Here is a 13,113-nt window from a genome sequence, read left to right on the forward strand (position 1 = left end):
TAAGGAGAAAAGCGACATAAAAACATAAAAAAGTCTTAAAAAGTCAGATAATACAAAACAGTATAAAAATAACTTATGAACTTACTATTCAAAAATAATCACTGGCCAGGCACGGTGGCTCACGCCTGTAACTCCAGCAATTTGGGAAGTCGAGGCGGGCCGATCATAAGGTCGGGAGATCAAGACCAACCTGGCTAACATGGTGAAATCCCATCTCTACTAAAAATACAAAAACTTAGCTGGGCATCTGTAGTACCAGCTATTCGGGAGGCTGAGGCAGAAGAATGGCGTGAACCTGGGAGGCAGAGCTTGCAGTGAGCCAAGATCGTGACACTGCACTCCAGCCTGGGCGACAGAGCAAGACTCCGTCTCAAAAAAATAATAATAATAATCACCAGCAACATTAATGTCATCTTTCCAAATGTCTACGCACATACACACATATATATGTATACGTCTATACACACACATATCTAACTAAATACTGTGTATTAATCAAACATACGTACACTTATGTGTCTGTGTACATACAGCTTTTCTGAAAAACAGGTTAATACTATTTTGCTTGCCTAGTAGCCTACTTTAACAAAAATATATTATAGACATTGTGTCAATAAAAACAGATTTACATTTATATTGCTTGCACAGTAGTTAATTATATATAATCAGTTTCAGATTGTTAGATACCAGGTTGTTGCCAATTTCCAAACCGTAAAATATTCTGCTATAATATTCTTATACATACATATATATTTTTGTAACCTTCCTACAATTACTCTAGGAAAAAAAGTAAGATTGATGGGATAAGCTATTTTAAAACTTGATACACGGCCAGGTGTGGTGGCTCACACCTGTAATCCCAGCACTTTGGGAGGCCAAGGCAGGTGGATCACCTGAAGTAGGGAGTTCGAGACCAGCCTGGCCAACATGGTGAAACCAAGTCTCTACTAAAATTACAAAACATTAGCCAGGCATGGTGGTGCAAACCTGTAGTCCCAGCTACTTGGGGAACTGAGGCATGAGAATCCTTTAACCCAGGAGGCAGAAGTTGCAGTGAGCCAAGATCACATTACTGCACTCCAGCCTAGGTGACAGGAGACTCCGTGTCAAAAACAAAACAACAACAACAACAAAAAAACTTCATACAAATTGCCATGATGCTTTCCAGAAAGCTAGGATCAATTTATACTTCTACTGGCAATATAAGAGTTCCTACTTATGCATGACTTAACAAATTCTCTGTCAAATTATGTATCATTTTTTTCTGAACCATTCAGAAGTAGGCTGCATACACCATGTCCCTTCACCATAAATATGTCAAAATATTATCTTATAAAATCACAATACAATTATCAAATTCAGAAAACAATTTTGAACAGTACTCTACAGTTCATATTCCAATTTTGTCAATAATATCAATAATGTCTTTTATAAAAATAAATGGTAATTTTATTGTTTCTTTAGACTTTTATTATCTACCTACCTGGTTTGAGTCTTTTCTTCAACTCTATGCTCCAATATTGTACTGTCTGTAACATCAGTAGCCAAAAACCTATAATTAAAAGAAAGGAATTGTCTTATCTTTTCACCCAGGAAAAGGATAATAAATCTAAAAGAAAGAAGTACATAAAAACTTCAATACAAAAACCAACAAATATTCATTAAAGGCTTTCTACTAATTGCTCTGAGGAATATAAAGAGCACTCCATAAAGGCAAGCATTAGTTATAGAAGCATTTTCACAAAAACCTCATGTTATTCTAGTTAATATACTCTGCTTTAAAAACAAATAAGCAAACGACTCCAGAGCCCAAACCCAGTAATCAATCTTACCATCATTTACAGTAGAACAACCAGATTTTGTAACACAAAATTAAAGGTCCAGCATCATCTATGAAGGTTTTTCTTTGGGAGGGGAGTGTAAGAGGGGGAACCTCTAATCTGAATTGAAACAAGCAACAAGCTTTAGATGTAACTTCCAAGTCACAGGAAATTCAGCAACTAGTGTAACAAAGGAATGGATGCCACATAACAGTAGAAGTTGTACTCTTTTAGCTTACAGGACTATTGTCTTGATTTCTCCAAGTCAAAGGTGGGAAAAAAGGTGGCAGGGGAGATTAAAGGAATCTTGAAAGAGTCAACCACCAAAAGAACCCTGGTTGAAACAAATTTTTCCAGTTTGAAGGTAACTAGTGATATCTGAACATGGTCTGGTATTAGATAATACTAATTTGATATTAGATAATATTTCAGAAATCTTGTTTATTTTGTATGTAGAAATAATCTTTTAAGAGATTCATTCTAAATTATTAAGGACCATAATGTTCTAATAGCTGTAGTTTACAAAACTTCAAAAACATAAATATACTAAAATGTTAATGATTTGGTAAATCTACGTAAACATGTATCATAAATATTTCATTGTTCTGTATTTTTCTGTATATGTGAAAATATGTATAATAAAAATATTTTAGTTCCCGAAACTTATGCAGAATCTTCAAGTCTAGGGTACATTATATTTGTAACATTCATTTAAATGAGCTCCTTTAAGTGGAAAAATAATGTACGTATGTAGAATACAGGTATACTTCTCCTCCAGAACGGTAAAACGGCCCACAGTACTTTATTGTTTGACACTGATGCCAGCAAGGTTGACAACTTGAATATGTGCACATGAAAGTAAATCCAGAAAACTTTATTACGTTTTTAGCCATTATAATGTAAGGAAACAAGTCAGAAATTTAGATACAACTCTTTAGAATAGTTAATGAAATTGTTTCATAACATATATACTATTTTAGAAAAATAAGTTACATCAATTATCTCCTAAAATCATGTTACCTAATTATAATGAGAACTGAAAAATGAGTCTCCTTTTCAATTTATTACAAAAATAATGAAAAAAAATGCAAAACTCTACTCCCAGAGACTTGGGAGTACACGTAGAAAATGTGAGAAGTGATTATCAGTGAACTACCTAGAACTCATAATGTATTCAACATTGCTTTAAACTCCCTACAGTTTTACCAACCTACTTATCTTTTTTCTTTGCCACTTTCTATTCTATGTGCAGACACTGTCCCTTTTTCAGGGAGGACACATTCTAGTGGGATAAATCACTCTAACAAAGTATCTCTTGGCTTTCCTATAACAGTAGAACATCTCATCAACAAACGTTCTGCAAGAACAGTTTTCCTCCCTCAACTCCCTGCAAAATTCCTCTTTTCTATACCTTTTCTGCTTCTGTATGCTACTGAAGTAACCATTAATAATTTATTCTAACTAGCCAACATGGTCTTCAAGTGTAAATGGGAAGCATTCTCCAACATGAAAAACCCATGAGCCCTTCTTAAGAAACATGTTACTTAATAACAAAATTCACTTAACCAAGAGATTAATGCTGAACATTTAGTAAAAGGATTAAAGTAACTTACATTTAAGCTAGAAGACAGAAAAGTATCTCCTCAGTATCATCAGAATTTTTAATTTTTTCAAAACAAATATGTGTTAAATGCTATCTTATAATCTTGATTTACCTTCTGCATTAGTCTGTTTTCACACTACTGATAAAGACATACCCAAGACTGGGCAATTAACAAATAAAATAGTTTTAACAAACTCACAGTTTCACATGCCAGGGGACGCCTCACAATCATGGCAGAAGGTAAAAGGCACATCTCACACGGCGGCAGAGAAGATAAGAGAATTTGTGCAGGGGAACTCCCCTTTATAAAACTATCAGATCTCATGAGAAATATTCACTATCACAAGAATAGAACGGGAAAGGCTCACCCCCATGATTCAATTACCTCCCACCAGGTCTCTCCCACAACATGTAGGGACTGTGGCAACTACAATTCAAGATGAGATCTGGGTGGGGATACAGCCAAACTGTATCACCTTCCCCTGGCCAATAAAGATGCTTAACATTTCTTCATATTTTTATCAGTAGTATACATTGCCTCTTCTGTAGTATGTCCATTTACATCTTTTACCTACTTTGATGTTAAGGCATGTATACTTTCCTTACTGTTTTGAGGAATCCTTTATTCCATTTAAAAAAAGAATACTCAGGAATGCATGATATGGTTTGGTTGTCTCTCCACCCAAATCTCATCTTAAATTGTAGTTTCCCTAAATCCCCGTGTCATGACAGGGAACAAGTGAGAGGTAATTTAATCATGATGTTCTTGTGATAGTGAGTTCTCACAAGATCTGATGGTTTTATAAGGGACTTTTCCCCCTTTTGTTTGGCACTTCTCCTTGCTGCCACCATGTGAAGAAGGACATATATGCTTCCTCTTCTACTATAAGTTTACTGATGCCTCCCCAGCCACACTGAACTGTGAGTAAATTAAACCACTTTCCTTTATAAATGACCCAGTTTCAGGTATGTCTTTATTAGCAGTGTGAGAATGGACTAATACATTTATTTATTTTTATTGATACATACTAGATGTACATGTTTTGGGAGTACATATGATAATCTAATATATTAATATAGTCTGTCAAGATCAAATCAGGGTAATTGGGATATCCATCACTTTAAACATTTATCTTTTACTTATGTTAGGAACATTCGAATTATTATCTTCCAGTTATTTTGAAATGTGTAACAGATTATTAACTATGCTTACTCTACCAATTGATCAAACACCAGGTCTTATTTCTTCTATCTAACTGAAATTTGTACTCATTCATCAACTTCTCTTCCCAGTTTCCTTCCCCAAAACCTTCCTGGCCTCTGGTAATTACCAATCTACTTTTAATCTTCATGAGATCCACTTTTTTAGCTCCACATATGACTAAGAACATGTGATATTCGTCTTTCTCTCTCTGGCTTATTTCAATTAACATAAAGATTTCTAGGACTTCCAGGTTCATCCACGTTGTCACAAGTGACAGAATTTCATTCTCTTTTTACAAATGTTCTGTAAATGTCAGTTAGGCCTGTGTAGTTTAACTCCAGTGTTTCCTTGTTGGTATTATGTCTGAATGATCTGTCCATTACTGAGTGTGTTACTGAAGCTCCCCACTAATACTGAATTGCAGTCTCTCTCTCCCTTTACGACTATTTAAAAAATTTAATTGATATGTACTAAGTGCATCTATATTCAAGGTGGATATGATAATGTAATACATTCATATAATTTATAAAGTCAAATCAGTGTAATTGGGATATCCAGCACCTTAAATGTTATTTATGTTAGAAACATGTGAATTATTCTCTTCTAGCTATTTTGAAATACACAACAGATTAATGTAAACTATATCCACCATAGTCGTCTATCAAAAAAATGTGGTCTTCTTTTACCAAACTGTTCACTTTAGATCTATTAATGTTTGCTTTATATATTGGGGTGTTCCCGCAATGGTTACATAAATATTTATAATTGTTGTATCATCTTGCTTAATTGACCCCTTTATCATTTTATAGTGACTTTGTCTCTTTTTACAGTCTTTGACTAGTAGTCTATTTTACGTAAGCACAGCTACTCCAGATTCTTTTTGGTTTCCACTTGCATAAATGAAATACCTTTCTCCATCCTTTCGTTTTCAAATTGTGTCTTTATAGATTAAGTGGGTTTTTTGTAGACAGTATATGGTAGGGTCTTGGTTTTCTTAATCCATTTAGCCATTTTGTGTCTTTTTTTTTTTTTTTTTTTTTTTTGAGACGGAGTCTCGCTCTGTCGCCCAGGCTGGAGTGCAGTGGCCGGATCTCAGCTCACTGCAAGCTCCGCCTCCCAGGTTTACGCCATTCTCCTGCCTCAGCCTCCCGAGTAGCTGGGACTACAAGCGCCCGCCACCTCGCCCGGCTAGTTTTTTATATTTTTTTAGTAGAGACGGGGTTTCACCGGGTTAGCCAGGATGGTCTCGATCTCCTGACCTTGTGATCCGCCCGTCTCGGCCTCCCAGAGTGCTGGGATTACAGGCTTGAGCCACCGCGCCCGGCCCATTTTGTGTCTTTAAACTGAGAACTGAATCTATTTTTATTCTGTATTAGTACTAACAACTTACCACTGCCATTTTGTTTCTTTAACGGCTGTTTTCTAACTTGTCTCCTCTTCTTTTCTCCCATTCTTACTGTTTTCCTCATGGCTAAGTGATTTTCTTTGTTAGCATGTTTTGATTTGTTGATTTTTTCTTTTCTTTCTTTCTTTCTTTTTTTTTTTGAGACAAGGTCCTGCTCTGGTGCCCAAGCTGGAGTGCAGTGGCAGGATCACAGCTAACTGCAACCTCAAGCTGCTGGGCTCAGGCAATCCTACTGCCTTAGCCTCTTGAAGAGCTAGGGGAATATAGCCATGAGCCACCACTACCGGTCTAACGCATTGCTTTTTATTTTTAGTTTATCTACAATAATTTTGCATTGTGGTTAACATGAATTTTAAAAATCATCTTGTAAATACATTATTTTTAAAAAATGAAAACTTATTTTAGATAAAGAATAGAAACAAAGAGAAAACTAAAAAAAAAAAAAAAGCTCTACACTTTAATCACATCCTGCACACATTTTGACTTTTTGTCTTAATTTACATATTCTTATATTCTTTATCTCTCAACAGGCTGCAGTAGCTATTACAGTTTTTGATAGATTTTTCTCTTATGCTTCATACTAGAGTTATGAGTGAATTGCACACCACAATTTCAGCATTAGAATATTCTTGGGAGGCCAGGTGCAGTGGCTGAAGCTTGTAATCCCAGCACTTTGGGAGGCCAAGGCAGGCGGATCACTTAAGGCCACAAGTTCGAGACCTGCCTGGCCAAGAGGACGAAACCCCAACTCTGTTAATACAAATAAAAATTAGCAAGGTGCACTGGTGCATGCCTGTAGTTCCAGCTACTCAGCAGGCTGAGGCAGGAGAACTGCTTGAACCCGGGAGGCAGAGGTTGCAGTGACCTGAAATCACGCCACTGCACTCCAGTTTGGGCAACACAGTGAGACTCCGTCTTGGGGGAAAAAAAAAAAGAATATTCTTGGAATCTATGCACAGCGGTTCATGCCTGTAATCCCAGCAGTTTGGAATGTCAAGGCAGGTGGATTTCTTGAGCCCAGGAGTTCAAGATCAACATGGGCAACATGGTGAAACCCCATCTCTACAAAAAATACAGAAATCAGTCAGGTGTGGTGGCACATGTCTGTAGTTCCAGCTACTTGGGAGGCAGAGGTGGGACGATCGCTTAAGCCCACAAAGCAGAGATTTCAGTGAGCTGAGATCATGCCACTGCACTCCAGCCTGGGCGATAGAACAAAACCCTCTCTAAGGGAAAAAAAAAAAAGAATGAATATTAATGGTCTGTGTACTTACTTTAACTGGCCAGTTTTGCACCTTAAAATGTTTTCTTTTCGCACGTTTTTTCCTTCTAGATTGAAGAATTCCCTTTAGAGTTTCTTGAAAAATGGGTACGATAGTGATGAATTCTCCTAGCTTTTGTCTAAGACTTTACCTGGCCTTCATATTTCAAGGATATATTTGCTGGATACAGTATTCTTGGATGGCAGATTTTTTTTCATTCAGCCATTTAAAAATGTCATCTAACTCCTTCCTGGCCTGTATGGCTTCTGTTGAGAAGTCTGTTGCCAGACGAATTGTAGTTTGTTTACATGTTATTTGGTTCTTTTATTTTGCTGCTTTTAGAATCCTTTATTTATCCTTCCCCTTTTAGAGTTTGATTATTATATGCTGTGGAATAGTTTCTGGGGTGCCAGCTGAGTTGGTCTCACCTGTGTGAGACACTCATGGGAAGCCATGGGCGGGCTTCTGAGGAGAAATGTCTCCTTGTTGCCTTCATGTCTTTATGTCCTGAGAGCATAACCTCTCAGTGGCATTCCACAGGTTGCTCAGGGAGGTAACATTCCCTTGAAAGAGGGGAGTATAATCAAACATCTCAGCTCCTCCTGAAACCCACTCCTGATAAGTTCAAGATCTTAAGTAGTTTAGACACACGCCTTTGCTCAAGGAAATTCACAGAAACCACCACTGCTATACATCTGATTGAATGACTCAGGAGTTCCTTCACTGATGCTTTTCCTCATCCCTTCCTCCCTCTCCCATCTGCCTAAGAACAAAGAGCCTGTAAACCAATAAACTGGGTGGAGCCCAAGAGCTCTGGTCTGTGAGCAAGCCTCCAATGCTCTGGTCCCCTGGACCCGCCTTTTAAACATTTATTCTTTCTCTAACTCCTTTGTCTCCACTAGACTCGGGGTACCCGCTGGGTGGTGTGAGGCTAGTTTCCCCAACATATGCCTTAGGGAAATCTTATTTGGATCAAATCTGTTTGTTGTTCTCAGACCTTCCTATAACTGGATATTTACATCTTTCTCAAGTTTGGGATCGTTTTCTGTTATTATTTCTTTGAATATGTTTTCTACCTCAACTCCCTCTTGAACACCAATAATTCTTAGATTTGGTCTTTTGAAGTAATTTTCTGTATCTTGTAGGTAATCTTCACTCCTTTTCATTCTTTTTATTCTCCTCTGTGTGTTTTCAAATAGCCTGTCCTTTAGCTCACCGATTCTTTTCTCTGCTTGATCCATTCTGCTGTTCACAGTATCTAATCAAATGTTTAGTTGACAAGTATTGCTGAGTTCCAGATTTCATTTTTAAAAACAATTTCAATCTGTTTAATTTCTTTGATAAAATTCTGATTTTTTTTGTTTTATCCTGGAGATCAGAGTTTACTTAAAACTGCTATTTTAAATCCTTGGTCACAGAGCTCATGTACTGTGTCTCATTAGGATCAGTCATTGGAGTTTTGCTGTCTTTTTGGGGAGGTCACTATTCCCTATTTGTTATTTCCTATAGATTTATGTCCATATCTTTGCAATGAATAATTCATTTATTCCAGTCTTCTTGGTCTGGCTTTAGTGTTCACTGGGCATGTTTGCTTAAGACACTCTTCGTAATTTACCTGTTGAATATTGTTTCCCACTAGGTCACTGCCTCCTTTTTGGTACTAGATAGCACCTTAAGCACAGGATTGCCTCAGCTTTAGTAAGTAATATAAATGCTGCCTGTCCTGAATGGGTGAAATCACAAAGAATACATCACAGCAGTGTGAGAAGGATGGTTAGGTGTTCCTGCCTAGGGGACCTGTGGAACATTCCTCTTACAGTATGGTGCTGCGGAACAGCCACTGTGATCTGGCATCTCCTTTGGTTGAGTTATAGAGCAGAATTTGCAATGTCAGGGACGGTGTTATCACCTCCCCACCTTTTACTCTGCCTGTCCTTAGCAATATTTCTATCTTCAGGCACCACCAATGCTTCCAATGAGTTGAGGGAGGAAGAATTCTCCTGAGAGGGAACCCGAAATTATAGGGAAGCTGACTGTTCACCTCAATCTCACAACTTCCAGCATAGAAACCATGAATTGAAGGGAACGATTCTGTGCACTTGGTGCCAGGAAGACTCAGAGGAAAAGTATCAGAGATACTTTTCCACAGAGCTTTTCTTGTTTAGGAAAAACTCTCAAACCGTGTTTTTCCTCTGCTCTCACACCAGAAAAATCAAGAAAGAATTATCTGACCAAATGTTTGGGGGTGAGGAGTTCCCCCTACCTGTACGCAGTGGGCCCTGCCAGCTGGATATCCTCCAATTTAATTCTGACGCTACCTACCTAGAAATAAGAGTCTAATCCCACAGGTTGAGGGCTGACTCCAAGACTGCCTCCCAATTTCAGTCACAAGTCCACGCCTCCAGAACTTCTAACTAATCAGATTTGAGTTGGGGTTCCCACAACTCACTCTTTGGGTTTGAACAATTTGCTAGAGTGGCTCACAGAACTCAGCAAAGCAGGTTTTCTGATTCCTTATAAATGATATTGCAAAGGAAACAGATGAAGAAATGCATAGGGAAAGGTATAGGGGAAGGAGGTGGTGCTTTAATTTCTTCCCTGGGCATGCCACGCTGCAGGAACCTCAACATATTCAGCTATCCAGAAGCTCTCTGAACCCTGTCCTCTCGGGTTTTTATGAAGGCTTCATGATATAGGCCTAGTTAATTAAACCACTGGTCATTAGTGAACAACCTGACCTTCAGCTCTTCTCCTCTCCCCGAAGGTTTCAGGGTATGGCTATAAATCCCAAACTTCTAATCATGCCTTCATTTTTCTGGTGACCAGCCGTACCCTAAAGCTATCAGTCAGTATTAGCATACAAAAATATAGGACTTTGGAGATTCTAAGGATTTTAGGAGTTGTACATCAGGAAATGGAGATGAAGGCCAAATATATATATGTGTGTATATTTCACAATATCAGACCATCTGCTTGGAGTTTTTTTCATTTATCTGTGGCTCTGAAAGCTGTCTCATCCTATTTGAGTTCTGGGATATTGCTGGTGGTAATCCTGGCACTGTATATTTGTTTTCAGTTTTCTGTTAAAGAGAATGAAGCCAGCTTACTTCTACACCACCATTTTGGAATTGAAAACTCTCCCCTTTAACTGGGTATGGTGGCTCATGCCTATATTCTTAGCACTTTGGGGGGCCAAGAGAGGCAAATTGCTTGACCTCGGGAATTTCAGACCACCCTGGGCAATGTGGTGAAACGCTATCTCTAGGAAAAAAAGACAAAAAATGAGCTAGGTGTAGTTGTTTGCACCTGTAGTCCCAGCTACATGGGGGGCTGAGATGGAAGGATCACTTGAGCCCAGGAAGTCAAGGCTGCAGTGAGCCAGTATCATGCCACTGCACGCCAGTCTGGGTGTCAAAGTTACAAAGGGAGACCCTGTTCAAAAAAATAAATAAATAAATAAAAATCTCTCCCCTTTATTCTATTACAGTTTGTACCCCTTTATTTTCTGGTTTATTTCACTCACTAATTATTCTGAAACTCATTCATTTTATTACATGCATTGATACTTGGTTCCTTTCCACTGCTGAATACTATTCCATTATATAAATATACTACAATTTATCCATTTATCTGTTGATGAAAATCTGGGTTGTTTCAAGTTGGGGGTTATTACAAATAAAGCAACTATGATTATCTGTTTAAATCTTGAGTAAATACATAAGTAGAATAGCTGGATCAAATGGTACATGTATGTTTAACATTTAAAGAATTCGGAAAATGTTTTCCAAAGCAGTTGTACCATTCTACGCACCCACCAGCACTATATGCAAGTTCCAGTTGCTTCACATCCTTAACAACACTTGGTATGGTCAGTTTTAACATTTTATTCCCTTGAATAGATGAATCGTGAAATCTCATTGTGGTATTTGGATTTTTCTAAGGAATTGTTACGCTATGCATCTTTTCATGTCTTTAGTTCCCATATAATATATCTTCTTTGGAGAAACAGCTATTTAGATCCTTCAGTAATTTTTAAATTGGGTCATTTTCTTAAAATTAAGTTATAATTCTTTATATTTTTTGGATACTAGATCCTTACCAGATATATAACACACAGAATAGCTTATTTTGTGAGCTGTCTTTTCACATTCTTCATAGTGTTCTTCAACATACAAAAGTTTTAGGTTTAGACAAAGCTCAATTTGCCTATTTTTTCCGTTGGCCTTCTGAAGTGAAGGACAAAAGTGATAAAATGTCACTTTCAAGATTAACTTAGAAAAGACTGTGATGTCCACTAAAGCAGATTCTGCTTTCTTCATTAGCTTTATCTGATGATGACAGGGACAAGAGGCAGATAACTTCTGGGCAGAAGAGGGCGGATCCCCAGTGAGGACCCCACCCTCAAGACTGGAACTACAGCCCAAAGTGAAAATTTACATCCCTGTTTTCCCACTTGAATGTTGCCTTTTCCAAAACTACCTATGGCTTGCCCCACCCCCATCCTGTGCCCATATAAACCCCAGGCTCAGTCAGCGAGGGAAAAGCAGCAAAGCTGGATGTCTGAGAGAAGCAGCTTAACTTTTGAGTGACAGCTTGCCAGCGTAGCTTTGGAGATGATTCTAGCTGGGGACGGCCAGACCTCAGGGCAAGATTACCTTCCTGCTCCAACCCCTTTTCAGCTCCCCTTCCTGCTGAGAGCCACTTTCATCAGCATTTACCATATTCAAGTCATTCGTGTGACCTCATTCCTCCTGAATGCCAGACAAGAAATCATGAGCCACACAGGAGCGTGTAAAAGGCCGTCATACTGACCCTCCTAAGCTGCTAACACTTAAGCTGTCTATGGATGGCAAAGCTGAAAGGGCACTGTATCATTTCCTCTGGGGCTTCAGGGGTCACAGGCACGGGGCGGTACAGAGTTTGCTCTTGCTGGCGCCCAAAAGCACTCACCCCAGCTCCTGCACCCGCTCACCTGCACTCCCCATCACATGAGGGGTGGAACAGCGAGCGAGTAAAGTTTGCCCCTGCCAGTGCTCATGCACTCCAGTTCCCATACATGAAGAGGTCAGGGAAATACCCTGATTCAATGATACAAAGTACCATGCTGTGAACTGCCCTACGTAGAGGCCCATCTGGGCAACAAAAACAGCCTCCAGATAATAGCATTGAATTGAGGCCCTTCATACCAACAAGTCAAAGGAAAGTGAATCTTGCCAACAACCACTAGTGAGCTTGAAATTAGATCCCTCTCTGGTTGGAGCCTTGAGATAAATGCAACCTCAGCCAACACCTTCATTATACTGTCCTGAGAGATCCTGAGCTTACTTAACTAAGCTGCATCCAGATTCCTAACACACAAAAACTGTGAAATAATAAAGATTAGTTATTTTAAGTTAACTACATTTTGGAATAATTTGTTATACAGCAACAGAAAGTATCTATTGAGATGAACATACAGTTTTTCCTTTTTAGTCTGGTTACATGGTGATTTACACTGCTTTGATTCCTGGAATAAACCTCCATTTACTCATGATGTTTTATCCTTTCTATAAAGAACTGATTTTCATTTATTAAATTTTTGCTAAGAATTTAACCATCTATGTTTATTAGGGATGCTGATCCATAATTTTTTGTATCATCTTTGCCTTTCTTACACCATGTGAAGAGAATTCACCAGTGAAGCTATCCGGGCCTGGAGTTTTCTTTAGTAGATATAAGAACATTCAGGCTTTCTCTTCTTCTGTAAGCTTTGACAGTTGGTATATCTCAAGTAATTTGTCCATTTCATTTAAGTTGTTAAATTTATCAGCATAGGGTTG

General features: G+C 38.3%; 1 protein-coding gene across 4 annotated transcripts in view; it reads right to left on the reverse strand.

Moving 5' to 3' along the window:
* Window positions 1-13,113, reverse strand: part of SLC25A40 (solute carrier family 25 member 40) — a 56,542-nt gene that overhangs the window by 25,787 nt on the left and 17,642 nt on the right. For all 4 annotated transcript variants that reach the window (XR_004057974.1, XR_748761.2, XR_004057973.1 and 1 more), the window contains one exon: window positions 1,484-1,552. The gene's annotated coding sequence lies outside the window, so the exon portion shown is untranslated. The remainder of the gene's footprint in view (window positions 1-1,483; window positions 1,553-13,113) is intronic.

This window comes from Rhinopithecus roxellana, chromosome 6, assembly GCF_007565055.1.
Source record: "Rhinopithecus roxellana isolate Shanxi Qingling chromosome 6, ASM756505v1, whole genome shotgun sequence".
Lineage (NCBI taxonomy): Eukaryota > Metazoa > Chordata > Mammalia > Primates > Cercopithecidae > Rhinopithecus > Rhinopithecus roxellana.